The sequence below is a fragment of the Phocoena sinus genome, chromosome 5, assembly GCF_008692025.1.
Source record: "Phocoena sinus isolate mPhoSin1 chromosome 5, mPhoSin1.pri, whole genome shotgun sequence".
Taxonomy (NCBI): domain Eukaryota; kingdom Metazoa; phylum Chordata; class Mammalia; order Artiodactyla; family Phocoenidae; genus Phocoena; species Phocoena sinus.
In genome coordinates, this window is record NC_045767.1 from 119,104,597 (window position 1) to 119,123,934 (window position 19,338).

Genomic DNA, 19,338 nt, shown 5'->3' on the forward strand with positions numbered 1-19,338 from the left:
TCAGGAAGAACCCTTGATCTTCCCCCTAACTGCCTAAAGGATGGAGATAGAGGACCAGTTCCTGGAAGGGAGCCTTCACCATAGGTAACTATTGTATGAACTAGGTGTGCAGACAGGGAGGAACCTGGCAAGGTCTGTTTGTTAAAATTCCTCTCCATGTCTTGTTATCTCTGCATGGCCCAGCAAACATTTGTTCACCAAACATTTGCTTTTCCATCTCCATGTCAATTTCCTTCCTCCCCCTTTGAGATCCCAAACCACCACTCCCAACATCCTCTTTTGTCTTTAACTGAGGATGGTCTTTAAGGTGAGGGTTTCGGTCGTTTTGGCAAGCTACTCACTTCTGGGTCTCTCCCTTGTATGCATGTTATTAAACTTTTGTTTGATTTTCTCCTGTTCATCCATCTCATGTCAAATTAATTCTTAGACCAGCCAAAAGAACCTAGAAGGGTAGAGGAAAATTTCTTCCTCCCTGACATATACCTCTTATAGGAAGTCCTCCGAGCCTCCATCTGCTGTCTCTGGGTAATGTATCTATTTCTGTATGGACGTGCATGTGTTTCTGTGTGGCTCTCCATGCATCTGCATTTAGGTATACCAGCAAAGTCTTGTGCTTTACTTCACAAGCCCAGTGAGGCCATTCACCTCACTGTTTTAGCACATCGCCCAGCAAGGATGCATACTTATACATATCTGGGTGTTGAGAGTATATACACATATTTGCTATCACAAGTCCTCCGGGGACACTTGGAGGACTGCTGGCTCCCCTGAAGTGAGAATCTGCTTAAACCAGATGACAGGCGAGTCAAGGGGGAATCTAGAAGACTAGGCCCTGCTCGGACCCCGGAGAATCTGTTATTTGCTGAGCCAGGAGAAAAGAAAGGAATGAGTTAATGTGAGTGCTGGCAAGTCTCAGAAGAGTATTTTGCTCACAAAAACTGAAAATAGCATGTCAAAGTAGGACATTTGAGCCTTATGGAAAAGAATTAAAGAGTATTTTGTAACAAAATGCTGTTAGGAAGGTAGGGAATCTCTACAGACCCATGTGGGTCTGTAGCACTATGGATCCAAAGGGTCATTTTTAGCTCATGAAACATAATAAAGTTAATTTCCTAAAAATGAAGATTTCCCCCACCTGCCTTTGTAATACGGGTGTCCTTAGTCACAGTCTACCATGTCACCAGATAGGACAACAAATTATTTTCTTTAAGCAGCGGTGCTGTGGAACTCTCACAGACACTAGAGCTCCCAATAATTTTCCTGTGAGTTCTGGGAAATCGTGTCAACAGAGCAGCAGGGAAAGAATGAGAAGCTGCGGTTACCTTGAATGTTCTGGACTTAGGACTTCAGAGGTCAAGGTATTGGGCTTCCTGAAACACCACCGCCAGTCCTGCCCTTCCTTCCCTCCTCCCTCTGAGACTGGGCTTTGCATTCTCAAGAGTGCTGAATGCATCTTGAATTGAACCTTTCCTTAAAAAAAAAAACAACCCTAAAAACATTTTCATCACCATGTATGAATTGCCTCTCACGACATAGTCATGTTACATCAGAGCTACTGCTTATCCACACGGTGCTTTCAGACACATTGGAAAAGGCATCCCTTACACTTTATCTTCATCTATTAAAAAAGTTGTCTTAACATACTGATTTTTTTTTTAAATAAGACCCTTTTGCGCCAGCTGCAGGAAAATTATCTGTGATGTCTAGGATGTGAACGGAGCCCTTTTAGAGTTAAAACCACAGGCCCGAAAACCAAACAATTTGATTCAAACTCTAGCTCTGCCTCTTCCAGCAAATTGCTGAACTTTTCTGAGCACTAGGTTTCTCCTGTTTGTAAAATGGGGATAATATACCTGACAGTCAAGCTCGTTATGGGGATTAAATGAAATGCTGTGTGTAAAGCACTTGGTATGATGCTCACCAAACAGTATGGGTTGGGTACTTCCCTGGTGGTGCAGTGGTTAAGAATCCGCCTGCCAGTGCAGGGGACACGGGTTCCGGCCCTGGTCCGGGAAGATCCCACATGCCGCAGAGCAACTAACCCCGGGCGCCACAACTACTGAGCCTGAGCTCTAGAGCCCGTGAGCCACAACTACTGAGCCCACGCGCCTAGAGCCCCTGCTCCGCAACAAGAAAAGCCACCGCAATGAGAAGCCTGTGCGCCGCAAGGAAGAGTAACCCTCGCTCACCGCAACTAGAGAAAGCCCACGCAGCAGTGAAGACCCAACGCAGCCAAAAAAAAAAAAATAAATAAATAAATAAATTTATTTTAAAAATAACAAAACAGTATGGGTTGTATGAAAAGGACAGGAACACACATATTAACAGCACACATGGTGTTAATTAAAAATAGGTTATCAGGGGGAAACTTAAAAGCATAGAAGTAACGAGTGTTGGTGGGTCTCTGAGGTCCCATCGTGCCCCAGAGAGGTGTGTGGGACTCAGCATAGGAGGCAGACACATCATGGAAAGATCCCAGGAGAGGTGTTCCATGCCTTTAGTGCTCTACACACATTTAGAGAAAGAAGCACGGGAACATCTAGGTAATTCTGTAGTAATGGCGCTTCCTGAGCCATGAAACAGACAGCCATGTTAGAACGGGGAAGCTTCCAGGCTCAGCCTCCAGCATCAGGCTATTCCTCCCTTTTTAAAAAAATTTTATTTATTTTATTTATTTATTTTTGTCTGTGTTCGGTCTTCGTTGCTGCACGCGGGCTTTCTCTAGTTGCAGCGAGCAGGGGTGTGCGGGCTTCTCACTGTGGTGGCTTCTCTTGTTATGGAGCATGGGCTCTAGGCGTGCAGGCTTCAGTAGTTGTGGCACGCGGGCTCAGTAGTTGCAGCTCGCGGGCTCTAGAGTGCAGGCTCAGTAGTTGTGGCTCACAGGCTTAGTTGCTCCACGGCATGTGGGATCTTCCCGGACCAGGGCTCGAACCCATATCCCCTGCATTGGCAGGCAGATTGTTAACCACCGTGCCACCAGGGAAGTCCCAGGCTCTTTCTTCCTTAGTTCACTCTGACCAACTGAGCTGTCTTCTTGCTACAAAAAGGGGAGGAATTGAGCTGCCACGGCCATGTGATTTTCTTTCCTCTGAAAGCATCACACAAGAAAACATGTGAGGAATCAAGCATTTGCTGCCCATGGCAAGGGTTGAACTCAGCTTTTCCAGTTTCTAAAGCCAGAGAGCTTTCCACTTGGCCGTGTTGCTTCCACTAACAAGTCAGCCTAGAAATCATTCAGAGTGTAACTGAAACTAATTCCAAATCTCTTACAGTCATAAATTGAAAAGGACATGAGAGATAATATAATTCAATCCGACATCTGCAGACAAAAGTGAGACTCAAAATGGGCATTTATTAGGTTACCAGTATGAAGTGGCAGAGTCAGGCCTGAACCTTCATCTTCCAAATCCCATTTCCTCTTAAACTGCAATAAAGTGCAATGTAAACTTGTTTAGCACACAAGTCACATAGATCCTATTAAAAAGGGCTTTGTGGCTTTAATCTACAAAGTTTGAGGAAAAGACAACAGCTTCCAGAGTAAACTGAGAGAGTAGCAGAGCCAAAGATGATTGATTCATTTTGTTCAAACCCTTGGAACCTCCTAAATAAGAAAGGAAAGCTAGATAATTCAGCAAATAATGATCAAGAGAACACTACTTATTAACATCTATGAGATGTAGTCAAAGATTTATTCAGAGGAAAAGTCATAATCTTAAAACCTTTTTAGCTTAAGAATGAATATGAAGGAAGCGACTATTCAAGAAGACTAAAAAAAGAATCACTTTTAAAATCTAAGGAAAATAGAATTTAAAATGAAAGCAGAATATGATGATGTTGAAAACAAAGTCAGTGGCATTGATTGTTGGGAGACAGTGCTCCCATGGGTGGCTTGAATTTCTGCACATCTCAGGAGCAGACACACTGACTACATTTGTCCTAGACTTATCTTTTCAAGGAGGTTTGTGTAGCAAACAGCTTGGGAAGCTAGAGGGAGTGCCCCTACCTGGAGCCAAGGGCAGGCGTTCTTACTTTCCTTATGAAAGAGTTGGGTCTGCTAAGCTTAGGATCTGGATTCCTCTCCTCCAACCTACTACGTGAGAAAGCATCATGCGACCTCCATGGCAAGGACCTGTGGGAAGCGGCAAAAATGCTGATACTCTAGCTGTCTTGGACCTGGGAGACTCGCATGCTCTACCAACAGACTAACTAACCTGTTAGCTTGCAAATAGGATAAAATCTCAGACCCTTCGAAGGTCTTCATATTGATAAAGAAATCTAGAGCTGGTTCATCACAGAAAAGAGAAAACAGCTACAATAATAAATAATCCACTAAGTTAGACTAATCAAGGAAAAAGAGGAAAAATACAAATAAAGTTAGGAATTAGAAACTGGATTGACACACATATATAGGAAACTATAATTCTCTTTTTTTTTAACTTTATTTATTGAGATGTATTTGACATAAAACATCGTATTAGTTTCAGGTGTAAAATAATGATAATGACTTGATATTTGTATGTAAGAAATTTAAATTCTTGTAAAAGAATCATTTGTACAAATATGTATTCCTATTTTCAAAGTCTGAGTGAAATGGATCGTTTTTGAGGAAAATATAAAATATCAAAATTCATTCAAAAAGAAGCAGGAAACTTAAACAGGCCCATCTCATACCAGAAATTGAGAGGCCAAAGCCAAAGTCTTGGTCTACTTAGCAGATTAGCCATGTTCTCCCAGGACTTGTCTGCTTGCTTTTTCCTGGCCATCGATCAAAGGTGGATACCTCAGCCGGCAAGGCCGGTGTGTGTCTCTGGCTGGAGTTGAAAGTGGAGGTGAAATCTGCCAGTCTTGACTCCAAACATTACGATGTGATAAAATGACCTAACAAGTCACACTTTTTTCACTGGAGAAAGGGGTGGGGGGGAGGGAATAATTTTTATTAAATAATACACACACATATTTCTTATGAACCCTATCCTTTAAATCTTAGGCCATTTTCTTTGTTTATAAAATAATACCTTTGCCCTGGAAATGCCGGCTCAGAAGTGACTGATTTTGATTGGACAAGGACAGTAAGATCACCAGAAAGAGTCTTTTGGTGCATGTCAGTGCCTTTCTTGGGTTCAATCTGCTACCATGTACGATGGCCCTTGCCCGGACACTCCACCCACTACAATAAAGCAGTGGTTCTCCAACCCGCAGCGTCAGCATTACCCAAAAACTTGTTAGAAATGCACTTTCTCAAGCCCCATCCCAGATCTACCGATTCACAAACTCTGGGGGTGGTACCCAGGAGTCTGTGTTTCAACAAGCCCCTCCCCTCTGGGTGATTCTGATGCACAGACAAGTTTGAGAAGTGCTGTAATAGACCTCACTCAAGTCATCAAATTTAGCATCTATCAGAGCCCACTTCCTGTTGGTTGCACCAAAACGACTCAGAAGGAAAAAATTCCACTCTTCTGCAGCCCCCCTCTCGCTATAAATAGTGAACACTTGCTTACCAGCAGCTGGAGTTCCGGCCCATCCTTGTCGGAGCTCTCCATCTCCGTCAGACAGCTGCTGCAGAACACCAATAGCCAAAAGAACAAGGATATTCAGCTGTGCTGGGGGAAAATACGACCGTCTTTTAGGTCTCGCCCAATAAAGTCACAAAGCAGATTTGCAGTAGAAGTTTAGGAAAGGAAGGGGTGCCCCACTTTTTTTTTTTTTAATGAGCAAAGTTAAGATGGAACTAATACACAGCTACAGACCCTACTCCTAACTACATGTGAGATTTAAAGAGACAGCAAGATCTAATGCTGAGGCAACAAAACTGAAAGGACCAGAAACCTGAATCCTTTCCCTGTCTCGGTTACTAATTCACCACATGACCTTGGGAACATTACTTAAGCTTTTAATTCTTTACTATTCCTGTCTGTGAAATATGAGAGATAATAATCCCTCCTCCCCCCATCACAGATTGATGGGGAGATTCATTTCAACCTCCAGAAAAGAAGTTTTTAAGAGAAAAGAGCCACAGGCAGAGATGGCCCTAAGGTACCTCAGGCCAGTCTCACCCACTTCCTCCCAAACTCAGGGAGAAATTGGGGAAAAGCTAGGATTTTAAAGACTCCCTAGCTCAAGCACATGAATAATCTGAGCTTCTAACCCAGCACTGACACCCGCAAGCAGGCAAACGGGGCCACTTCAGCCCTTGGCTTGTCCCTCTGATTGGGAGGGTGGGGAGAGGTGTAGGTTGTCTTTTTTTTTTTTTTTTTTGGTTTTCAAAGCACCTTTATGGGAAAGGATCTGATTTGATTCTAACTACAACCTCATGTGGCAGGCAGAACAGGTAGTATTATTTGCATTTGGTTGATGAATAAACATACTTGTTCAGAAGTAACTTCAAGATTACATGGATAGTGGATTGTAGAGTTGATATCAGAACCCAGGGCTCCTGACTCGAAGCTTCTCTGTTGGTAATAAGGTCCCAACTGTCACTCTACGTAGTCATTTTCTTCCATTCCTACCTCTCAGCTTTTTTAACTGGCTCCTGTACACTCTACCTAATTTTCCCTGTCATGTTTTTTTCTTCAGCAATTTCTATCTTAGGGCACTTTTCCTTAGTCTACTCCAGACCTTCCTACACCTTATCCCTCTTCTTCTAGGCCTTCATCCTGTCAAGTAATACTTGCTCATTTCGGAGAATCTCAACATACTAGGGTCTAACCAGTGGTTCTCAACAGGGGGCTTTTTCTTTTTTAAAAATATTTATTTATTTATTTGGCTGCACCGGGTCTTAGTTGCGGCTCGCAGTATCTTAAATTGTGGCATGCAGGATCTAGTTCCCTGACCAGGGATCGAACGTGGGCCCCGTGCATTGGGAGCAAGGGGTCTTAGCCACTGGACCACCGGGGCAGTCCCTCAACAGGGGCTTTTGTCTCTCAGAGACATTTGGAGATATGTCTGGAGATATTTTTGACTGTCACCACTGGGGGACGCTACTGACATCTAGTAAGAAGCCAGGGATGGCGCATCGTACAAGGCATAGGACAGCGTCACAACAAAGAATTATCCAGCCCCAAATTTCATTAGTGCTGAGGGTGAAACCCTGCTCTAATCCAATGCCTGGGGAAGCCTTGTCTGACTCCTGGCTTGCTCTTTGTAGGTGGAACGGCTGCGCCAGGCCATAAAGGAACTATACTATTTTGAATTTGTGGTGGACAACTTGCCAATCTGTGACTTTGTGGGCTACATGGAGGAGAGTGGCTTCCTGCCTCACAGCCACAAGTCAGGACTCTGGACCCATTTAGACTTCCACCTAGAATTCCACAGAGACTGGATTATATGTGCCAGAGTCTCAGTGCGGGACGTCAAGCCCCCCAGTTTAGATGGGTTACGACCTCATAAGTTCCTAGGCCTCACCCACACCTACAGCATGCGCTGGTCTGAGACGTCAGGTGAGCATTGGAGTGACAGGTGCGTGGTGATGATGGCGGTTTCTTTCCCCAAACACTGGAAATCCATTGGTAGTCCATCATCAATTCCATGGTGCTTGTGCTTTTACTGGTGGGTTTTGTGGCTGTCATTCTCATGCGTGTGCTTCGAAAGGACCTGGCTCGGTACAACTTGGATGAAGAGCCAACCTCTGGAGGTTCTGGTGATGACTTTGACCAAGGTGACAATGGCGAGGAAATTATCTATACAGATGTCTTCCACGTCCCTCCATATCGTGGTCTGCTCTGTGCTGTGCTTGGTGTGGGTGCCCAGTTCCTGGCCCTTGGCACTGGTGAGGTGATAAAAAATTAATCAGGGATTTCTCTCAAGGGGTAGGACTAAGTAGGTGGTCTGTTCAGAAAAAGATTTGCAGATCTTCTCTTCTGTCCAAGGTGAGGGGCAGACCTAAGGGGTGGATGGCTCTAGCAAGGATGTGTATATTCTATTGTTATTCTATTGTGGGTTTTCTAGACAACAGAACTGGGGGATATTGTTTGGATGGAAGCCCTGGGTCTGGGAGAAAGCGAGCTAGCTGATTCCTCTGAAATTGCCAGAAGAGGGTTGGGTGAAACCTGACACAGGCTTTCCACTACCACCCTGCAGGCATTATCGTCATGGCACTGCTGGGCGTGTTCAGTGTGCACCATCCTGGGGCCATTAACTCAGCAGCCATCTTGTATGCCCTGACTTGCTGCATCTCTAGCTACATGTCCAGCCACTTCTACTGGCAGATCAGAGGCCAGTGTTGGGTGTGGAACATCATTCTCACCACCAGTCTCTTCTCCGGTGAGGACAGCCCTTTCCCTGGTGGGCCAATTTAGGAACTTAGAACACATCATGGAACCTGCTTCCTCATCCTGGATCTGCCAGTTTGAGGCTGTGCTGACCCGCAGACGACTGAGCACCTGTTGCGAAGGTGCCTTTTCTTAGTTGAAGTATAGTTGATTTACAATGTTGTGTTTGTTTCAGGTGTACAGCAAAGGGATTCAGATCTATATATATATAATATTCTTTATAATATTTTTATAATATATATATTTATAATTTATATATATATTCTTTTTCAGATTCTTTTCCACTACAAGATATTGAATATAGTTCACTGTGCTATACAGTAGGTCCTTGTTGTTTATCGATTTTATGCATATAGTAGTTTGTACCTGCTAATACCAAACTCCTAACTTATCCCTCCCCACCCTTTCCCCTTTGGTAACCATAAGTTTGTTTTCTATGTCTGTGAGTCTATTTCTGTTTTGTAAGTTCATCTGTATCATTATTTTAGATTCCACATATAAGTGATATCAGATGATGTTTGCGGAGGGTGATTTTCATGATTCTCTCTTATCCCATGGCCACCCTGATCAAATGTTTAGAGTCCAAAATAGGGTTAACTGCCTCACAAATGAAAGGTACCTATAGAGAAACTAGGTGGGTTTTTCTAAATCAGAGGGTAAAGATTACATCCCAAGTCACCGCCTGGACAATCTCTCCCCCAGCACAAGCCCTTCTAAGAGGTCTGTGCTCCGCCCCACCTCCTTCCATCGGGAGCTTCCTCAGAACCTGTCTTTTCTGCACTCTTTCTTTATGCGTTCTTTTTTTAAAAAAAAATAATAAATATTTATTTATTTATTGTTGTCTGTGTTGGGTCTTCGTTGCTGCGCGCGGACGTCCTCTAGTTGCGGCGAGCAGGGGCTACTCTTCGTTGCGGTGCGCGGGTTTCTCATTGAGGTGGCTTCTCTTGTTGCGGCGCACGGGCTTCAGTCGTTCTGGCTCACGGGCTCTAGAGTGCAGGCTCAGTAGTTGTGGCGCCTGGGGTTAGTTACTCCGCGGCATGTGGGATTTTCCTGGACCAGGGCTTGAACCCATGTTCCCTGCATTGGCAGGCGGATTCTTAACCACTGCACCACCAGGGAAGTCCCCCTTTATGCATTCTGACTGCTCAATACATGTTTATTAAACGAAAGGTAAAAGAAGAGCGAATGGCTTAATTCTTCCCCTTTGAGAGAACGCTCGACACACATTTTATCCTACTTTCGCCTGCTTGCTACAGTCAATCACGTGCCCTGCATTATCCCCATCGAGGACTGCCTGGGGCCATTGCTTCTCGAGATGTAGGACTTTATCACAATACGGAGCCTTAGTTGTTGTTCAGACGACCTTCTTTTACGTATTAAATTGAGGCTCAGAGAGAAGATATGACCTGGATAGCTGTTTTGTCTAGAAACTTTGCTGTTAAGGTATTAAGTGATTGAGTGATAATCACTATATCAAAGGGCTTAGAAACCTTCAGAAGCCAAGAATAGATCTGGGATAAAAATAACATCTGGGCATTGTCTTTGAGGCATGAAGAGCGGACTCACGCAGAATTCAGCATTTACCCCGTGTTAATACAACCCAACTAATTCAGCCACAGTCAAAGAGAGTGAAAGTTTAGAAATAGGGTTGATGCATTTTGGCTCCTACAGACCTGCCTGAGTCCTTCCAAGGGCTAGAGACTGCCCCTTCCAAAGCCCTAGGGGAGAGGGAATGTGCCCTCAAGGACCTCTTTTTTTTAAATTGAAGTATAGTTGATGTACAGTGTTGTGTTAATTTTGGAGGTACAGCAAAGTGATTCAGATATATTATATATATATATTCTTTTTCATATTCTTTTCCATTATGGTTTATTATAAGATACTGAATATAATTCCCTGTGCTATACAGTAGGTCCTTGTTGTTTATCTATTTTATATATAGTAGTTTGTATCTGCTAACCCCAAACTCTTAATGTATCCTTCCTCCACCCCCTTTCCCCTTTGGTAACCATAAGTTTGTTCTCTATGTTTCTGAATCTGTTTCTGTTTTATAAATATGTTAATTTGTGTCATATTTTAGATTCCACATATAAGTGATATGATATGGTGTTTGTCTCTGTCCGACTTAACTTCACTTAGTATGATAATCTCTAGGTCCATCCATGTTGCTGCGAATGGCATTTTTTCATTCTTTTTTATGGCTGAGTAGTATTCCATTATATATACACCATATCTTCTTTATCCATTCATCTGTCGATGGACACTTAGGTTGCTTCTGTGTCTTGGCTATTGTAAATAGTACTACTATGAACATTGGGGTGCATGTTTCTTCCCACATTAGAGTTTTCTCTGGATATATGCCCAAGAGTGGGATTGCTGGATCATATGGCAATTCTATTTTTAGTTGTTTTTTTAAAATAAATTTGCTTATTTTATTTATTTTTGGCTACGTTGGGTCTTCATTGCTGTGTTCAGGTTTTCTCTAGTTGCAGCGAGCAGGGGCTACTCTTCATTGCAGTGCGCAGGCTTCTCATTGCAATAGTTTCTCTTGCTGTGGAGCATGGGCTCTAGGTGCACGGGCTTCAGTCGTTGTGACACGTGGGCTTCAGCAGCTGTGGCTCGCGGGCTCTAGAACACAGGCTCAGTAGTTGTGGCACATGGGCTTAGCTGCTCCACGGCATGTGGGATCTTCCCGGACCAGGGATCGAACCCGTGTCCCCTGCATTGGCAGGTGGATTCTGAACCACTGTGACACCAGGGAAGCCCTATTTTTAGTTTTCTAAGGAACTTCCACACTGTTTTCCATAGTGGCTGCACCAATTTACATTTCCACCAACAGTGTAGGAGGGTCCCTTAATGTATCCCTCAAGGAATACAATCAAGAATTTGATAGCTGTTCTGATCTCTCCTCACTTGTTCTAACCAATGTATGAGGAAGGCCTTGGGTTTTGTCCATCTTAGAGATGAAAAACTTGGGACTTGTGGAGAAGCATCCTGCTCAGGTGGACGAGCCATCATCCAGAAAGGAATTCAAAGCTTAAAATGAAGTCCAGGGCTTCCCTGGTGGCGCAGTGGCTGAGAGTCCGCCTGCCGATGCAGGGGTCACAGGTTCGTGTCCCGGTCCGGGAAGATCCCACATGCCGCTGAGCGGCTGGGCCTGTGAGCCATGACCGCTGAGCCTGCGCGTCCAGAGCCTGTGCTCCGCAACGGGAGAGGCCACAACAGTAAGAGGCCCGCGTACCACAAAAAAAAAAAAAAAAAAAAATGAAGTTCACCCAGCAAGGTAGGCCTAGATGGAGCTCTAAGGTTCAGAAGCCTGTCCTGTCTTTGTCGTCCCCGCTTTCTCTGCTCCTACATTTTGTCTCACTTTCTTTGTAGATGTTGTGTCCTCAACCTCATGTCTGCCCAACACCCTAATGTCTGGGGCTTACCCTCTCTGGCCTCACCTCAGGTCCTCTCCAAAGCCAGCTACACTTTTCTACTCGAGGCCTCCCCCTCGATCTCCCCTCCCAACATAACTTGCTTCTCCTGCATTGACACATTTTTGCAAAGTAAAATGTTGCTACTTCAGATACAGCAACAAGAGACCAGAAAGGGGAACAGATGGCCAGAGACAGGGCCTCCTCCCTCTGATAACAAAGTCGGGCCATGTTCAATTCATACCGCATGATTTGCTAAAGTAGTATGCTCGCTCTTGGAACGATATATGCAGAAGGCCTCAAGCAAGACAGAAAAATGTCCCCACAAGTCCCCCAAACATAACTCTTCCATGATCATAGCACCGCCATTTGTATACTGTCTACCAGGTATCAGACACCCCAAGTCTCACCCCCATCCTGTGAGGTGCTACTACCCCCATGTTACAGATGAGAAAACTGAGGCTCAGAGACATTAGTATGTGGCTAATTGGTGAGAGAGCTTGAATGTGAACCCAGGTCTGCTTGACTCCAACACCTGTGTTCCTAACTTTCCTCTACATTCAGTTTAACTCTGAGACGGCTGACTCATTCCAAGCTGCACCGAGAGCCAGACAGTGTCCTGACATGTGGAGCTGCATCGTACTCCTCTCCCTCTTCTATATCCCAAACTCTCACCTCTGTGGGAACCTGATTTCCTGCCGTTTTTCTTTCTGCCCTTCCCCCGCTCTCTTCGACCTCTCTACCTCTCATGGGTGGTTTCCGATGGAAAGGTGTTGACAGCTCTTCATAACTATCCTTTTAGTTCTCCTTTAAAAAAAAAAAAAAGAACTACATTCATATTTTAAAACGTGGAAGCATGGCTCAGTGATGTAAAAAATTATGTCAGAACAAAGAACATAAAAGACAGAATCCTTAGAAGGCGACGTATCAACCTGCACAGCCCACAGCAAAGCTACACGACGAATAAATAAATCACAAACGCCTCCAATACCTGCTGTGCCCTGGAAAGGCTCTCTGGAACAAGCAGCAGTGAGAGTCTTTGTGCTTACCTTGCAAACCTCACCAGGGTTAAAGCCCTGGCACCATCGGAGAAGAAAGTTGGAGCATGGAGCCAGCCCTTAACTAGGAGTCAGTCAACTACTAAATACTGAGCAAGCATGAAGCGTCAGTCAGCCTCTCTGGGCCTCATCTGGAGAGCTGTTTGTTTGTTTGTTTTTGTTTTTCTGGAGAGCGTTTTTAAGGTCCAGCTCTCCCCTGCCACTCTGAGTGAATATCTCTCAGATGAAGCCTAGGAATTGCTATATTTTAAAATTTCCCTGAGTGATCCCTACCCACGGCCAGATTTGGGAACCACTGAATGAGATGATATCTAAGATACCTTCCAACTCTAAGAACTTATGATAGTTTCCCTTACCCCACTAAGGGCAACTTGATAGCATCACCACATAGCTGGTATTGCCAAGTACATCCCAAATGTCACATAAAGCAGGGACACTGGTTTCTGTTGCAGAACAGAGACCATGAGGATGGATTTGAATGACCATTTGAAATCAAGACCCAGGGAGGGGCTTGGCTGCCACCCAGAAGAGAATGGGGTTTGGCTTTGATCTGTCTGGATGGAAGGGAGTGGATAGGGCACTGGTAACAAGTACTTGACAGAATCCTGCTGGAAAGGGTGACTCCTTCAAACAAAGCAAATTCCTTGCTTTCAAGTTTATTGACAAACACAGCCAACTTAAGAGTTTATGTTTTGTATCTAAATATCCTTGATGAGCAAAATTTCAGTGATAATAACATCTGGTGGGGAAGAGATTTTAGACAGCAAAACGTGAGATGCTAGTTCTTACTTTAGAGAATTTTTTTTTTTTTAAATATATTTGGCTACACAGAGTCTTATTTGTGGCATGCGGGAGCCTGTTCCTTGACCAGGAATCGAACCCAGGCCCCCTGCATTGGGAGCACGGAGACTTAACCACTGGGCCACCACAGAAGTCCCTGGAGGCTTTTTTTTAAAACTTCTATTACTGTTATGAGTGGAATTGTGTCTCCAACCCCCCACCCCGCAAAAAAAAAAAAAAAAAGATATGCTGGAGTCTGAATTCCAGGACCTTAGAATATGACATCATTTGGAAAGAGGATATTTGCAGAAGTCAAGTTAAAATGAGGTCATGAGTGTGGGCTGTAATCCAGTGTGGCTGGGTCCTTATAAAAGGAGGAAAATAATACACAGAGATAGACATGCACTCCGGGAAGACCATGTAAAGACACACATGGAGAAAATGCCATGTGCCTGGAGTGATACAACTATAAGCCAAGGATTGCTGGCAAACACAAGAAGCTGGGAAAAGACAAAGGCTTCCCCTACTGGTTTCAGAGGGAGCGTGGGCCCTGCTGGCACCCTGATTTTGGACTTAGCCTCTAGAATTGTGAGACAATACATTTCTGTCATTTTAAGCCACTCAGTTTATGGTACTTTGTTACAGAAACCCTAGGAAACGAATACAGTTACCAACCTAGACTTTAAAATAATGATAATGACAACAACAATAATGGCCACCATCTATTGCCTGGTTTTACGTGCATGGTCTCATTTAATCCTCTCGATAACCATGAAATGGGTTTATTTATCATCCCTACTCTTATTTTATTGTCCTCTCCATTTTTTTAAAGAAGGTGGGTGTGACCAAGTAAGGTTAAGAAATTTGCTGAAGATTACACAGCTCTAAAAAGGAATGGGACGTGAACTTGATCTCGGGCTATCTGACCCCAAAGCCTTACTGCTGCTGACCCTAGAGTAGCCTCCGTGGAAGAACTAAACCTAAGCAATTCCTCAACTACTGATGCCAATATTTATGGCCTAGTGTCATTATTTTGTTTAAAGTAAAGTTGCAGGCCAGATACCTACAATTAGGTAAATACCAAAGCACATTAAGTAAAATGTAAAACGGTTTTAAGTTAAGTCATCTGAGATTTAAATCAAATAAGCGGGATAAGACCCTGCTTCTATTAATATAAGCTAATCAATGATTGAGTCTACGTATTTATAACAGAGGTGACAAAAACAGTGATATAAGAAGTGTGACTGTTTTTATTTTACAGTTGACGAAACTGAGCCACTTCAGAGAGTGAAGTTTTTATCTTAGAGATGCTCTGTACAAACTTCCAGAATTAGGGTTGATTGGAGTTGTTTCAGGATAATGGGTCTTTCCCAAACGGAACACTTTCTTATGCAACATAATACAAGAAATTTTAGAAGCTCCCATCAAAGGAGCTCCCCTGCTTTCTGAAGCTTAACTTTTAAGCAATAAAAGCTTTGACCTCAAAGTGGCAGCACAAAGATCAGATACAGGGAAAACATGACTGAAATTACCTTGTGGTATTTTCAGTGATGAAATGATGATTTTCAATGATGAAACCAAAGCGGAACCTATTCTTTTTTAAGCTGTGTTGTCATGTTTATACGTAGGTAACTCAAGCAGAAATTTCCTGAGAAAGCTCATGGGTCACCAGTATGACATACTTGGAGCTTGATCTTATGGAAAAATTCTCACATGTTGATTCTAGCCTCTAGAATTAACCGTGTGAAGAGTTGGTGTCAGCCCTGCCTGCCCTCTGTTGGCACACAGATCTGCAGGAATGCTCCCTCAGACAGGCTCAGACATGCCCGCGCCTAGGAGATGTGGCTTTTGTCAACGGCCTCGGTCCATCAGATAGATGCAGGAGTGAGGCATGGCCATGACAGCTGGGCATCCCTCTGAATCGTCCACACCCTTCACCCTACTGCCCCATCCTCCTTTGTTGGGAGCTGCTTTTCCTCAAGCACTAGTATTCAAGATAAACATTTCAATTGTATTTCTTATTAATTTTCCCAGTTTTGTTTCCTAGATTCCCAAGGTTTTTTTTTTTTTTTTTTCCCTACTGAGCATGGGAGTTTAAATAGGCTTTTGTGGGCTAGTCTGGGAACATTGTTTCCAGTAAAAAATGCATTCTGTGTTGGAAACAAACAACATACACAGAGAAACGTGGTGAACACCACCTCTTTGTAGAGTGGGGACTGCCTGTCCAGCCTCATGTATCTGAGTGAAAGCCTCCAAGGGTTCTCTTTTGAAACCTAGTCAGCCCTGTTTTTTTTTTTTTTAATGTCTCAATCTGGGTTGGAAAACTATGAGTCTGGCCACATGTGGGAGATCCTAAGAAATAAACGGTTTTGATGTTTGTATCATCTGTTTTCTAACTGGCAGAGAGGGTTAGAAATAAAGCGATATGACTCCTTCTTCCTCTTTGGGAAAACACCAGCCCTCGGAGGAGAAGGTGGTGGGAAGTGATTGAACTGTTCATTCACTTGACAAAGATAATTTACATAATTAATTAAATCATCCAGCAACTATATACTGAGTGTTACAACCAGCTGGTCACTGTTCTAGGTATTCCAGCGGAAATTCTGACTGAACAAACAAGGTCTGTGGGGTGACTGACACTAGGTTACAGAATAATACAAATAAACAACAACATGTCGCAAATGCTATGATGAAAATGAAACAGAGGAAGAATTAAACCGGAGAGGTGTGCCCAGGTAGCTCCTTTTCATTGGGTGGCCAGGAAGGCCTCCCTGAGGAGGGACTTCTACACTAACACCAAAACCCAGCTATGAGGGAAGCCCCATACCACATTGTTGATAGAGGTTACTATTGGTTGCTAGGATTTCAAGTTTTACTTTCTTCTTTTCGATATTCTACTTTTCTAATATCTCTACAAGTAGTGTTTTTCTTCTAAAAGTAATAAAGTAAATGGTGATTTAAAATTATACATTAAGAGTGGGTTGTTGGGGGGCTTCCCTGGTGGCACAGTGGTTGAGAATCTGCCTGCCGATGCAGGGGACAAGGGTCCGAGCCCTGGTCTGGGAAGATCCCACATGCCGTGGAGCAACTGGGCCCGTGAGCCACAATTACTGAGCCTGCGCATGCAATGAAGAGTGGCCCCCGCTTGCCACAACTAAAGAAAGCCCTTGCACAGAAACGAAGACACAACACAGCCATAAATAAATTAATTAATTAATTAAAAAAAAAAAAGAGTGGATTGTTGGGACTTCCCTGGTGGCACAGTGGTTAAGAATCTGCCTGCCAATGCAGGGGACATGGGTTCGAGCCCTGGTCCGCGAAGATCCCACATGCCACCGAGCAACTAAGCCCATGTGCCACAACTACTGAGCCTGTACTCTAGAGCCCGTGAGCCACAACTGCTGAGCAACCTCTGCTTGCCATAACTAGAGAAAGCCTGCACACAGCAATGAAGACCCAATGCAGCCAAAAATAAATAAAATAAAATTTTTAAAAATGACTGGATTGTTTTGGGGCATTCCCTGGCAGTCCAGTGGTTAGGACTCGGTGCTTTCACTTCCAGGGCCCCAGGTTCCATCCCTGGTCAGGGAATTAAGATCCCGCAAGCCATGCGGCACTGCCCTCCACCCGCCCCCCCCCAAAAAAAAGACTGGATTGTTTTTAATTTAATGAAGTTCTTCAAAAAACATTTTTCTGTCCTAGTCCATGTCCATAGCTCAAAAATCATCTGTCAGACATAAATTGCTCCCAAGATGGCTATTCTCAGCAACCTGTTCCTGATGGGCTTGTTTGGATTGGTCCTTCAACGGCAGAGAACACCTCCTGGCAACAAGCTCCCACACATCTCCTAGACACCTACGTGTCCAGACTGTACTAGGCACCCTGAGTGCCTAGTGCAGCAGCAAACATAACTTCTGCCCTCTACCTCAGCCACCATCACCAGAAAAACAAACCAAACAATGTGCGCCAAGTAGTATGTCATCTCAAACATGAGAAGGTCACCCGGGACGCCCCCATAAAAGCATACCTTCAAAGGTGGTCAAAAGGTACAAACTTCTGGGCTTCCCTGGTGGCGAAGTGGTTGAGGGTCCGCCTGCCGATGCAGGGGACACGGGTTCGTGCCCCGGTCCGGGGGGATCCCACATGCCGCGGAGCAGCTGGGCCCGTGAGCCATGGCCGCTGAGCCTGCGCGTCTGGAGCCTGTGCTCCGCAGCGGGAGAGGCCGCAGCAGTGTGAGGCCCGCGTACCGCAAAAAAAAAAAAGGTACAAACTTCCAATTACCATGTAAATAAGTACTAAGGATGTCATGTACACCGTGGTGACTACAGTTAACACTGCTGTATGATCTATAGGAATATAGATAAGAGAGTAAATCCTAAGGGTTCTCATCACAAGAACAAAAAATTGTTTTTGCTTTTTCTTTTTATTTTATCTATATGAGATGATGGATGCCAACTAACCATATTGTGGTAATCATTTCACAGTATATCTAAGTCAAACCACTATCCTGTACACCTTAAACTTATAGAGTGATGTATGTCAATTATATCTCAATAAAACTGGGAGGGGGAGGGGGTGAGCATACCTTCAGAGATAAAGTCAAAGTTTCCTCTGCAGTCTGAGGCCAGCCATCTATATATATGCTCTTGTGGTTTCATCCCCCATAATTCCATTTTGCCTGACACCATGGAAATTGATGTAGGGTTTCCTCAAGTACTTTTCCTTTACCCAGCCAGCTTCTAGAATTGTTTCTCCACCACTGTCCTGTCATTCCCCTTTCCTCTGTATGTGGCTTTTCATGGTCTGGACAGCTATGGCTCCAATCCCAATACCACTACTGATACGACCACAGATGGGTTATTTAAATTTATTGTCTCAGGTTTCCTCATCTGTAAGTGGAGATAATACTCTATAAGGTCATTTTCAGGATTAAGTGAAATCACATAGATCAAAGTCCTGGGATACAGTAGACTGTCTCTGAGCACATTTTCTTCTCACTTGTCTCCTGCCCTCCTATGCCCACCATCTAAAGGATCTCATCACTCTGCATGAGATGTGTGGTATGTGAAGGCCCAATGGGCCTTGATTTGAGCTCCATTCAGCCATGTTTTTGATGTGGGATCCTGGGCAAGTCTTTAAATCATCCTGGTCTTGAGGATTACTTGGAGATACTAATGAGATAATAGACACCAAGTTGCTTTCCACTCAAGATAGAGCTCTCCAAATACTAGAAGAGTATGGTAACAAGAGAAATAGGCCCTTGGAAAAAAATGAATCTATAAATGAGATACATCCACTGCATAACCCCAAATTTTTCGGTAAGCATTTTGAAATAGGAAAGTTAATTGCAAAATACCCAAATTTTATACAGGATTGATGGGAAGTAAGAGAAAATTGACTTGCCCCTCTTTCTTATATACAACTTAGAATGAACCTAGCCTGCTTCAAATCACAATCTTTTGTCACACCTGAATGGGTAGGGAATCCCAGGGGAGGCCAGTCCAGAGAGGGGGAGGATAGTCAGCATGGAGAACGTGCCCCGTCTTCCCAACTGAGCAATAACTAGGCTGCCCACACCCATAGAAAACCCATGCTCAGCCCATGCTTGAGGAACTGCCCAGATGCCCGGTTGGGAAACGATGCTCAGGGCTTGTAGAAGACCTGCCCACATAACACGGCTGCTCAACTAGCATTGTTCTCCAAGGCCCTGCACTGTCCTGCCACCGGGCTTCTTCTTTGTGTTCCTCTATCTTGAGCACGGAGCATCTGAGCTGGGTTCTTTAAATTGGGCTGAAAGATATTCCAAAGTTGGCC

General features: G+C 44.1%; 1 pseudogene; it reads left to right on the forward strand.

The window, feature by feature from the left end:
• The first annotated feature begins 295 nt into the window (after positions 1-295).
• LOC116754003 lies at positions 296-8,374 on the forward strand (annotated as a pseudogene).
• Positions 8,375-19,338: the final 10,964 nt, after the last annotated feature.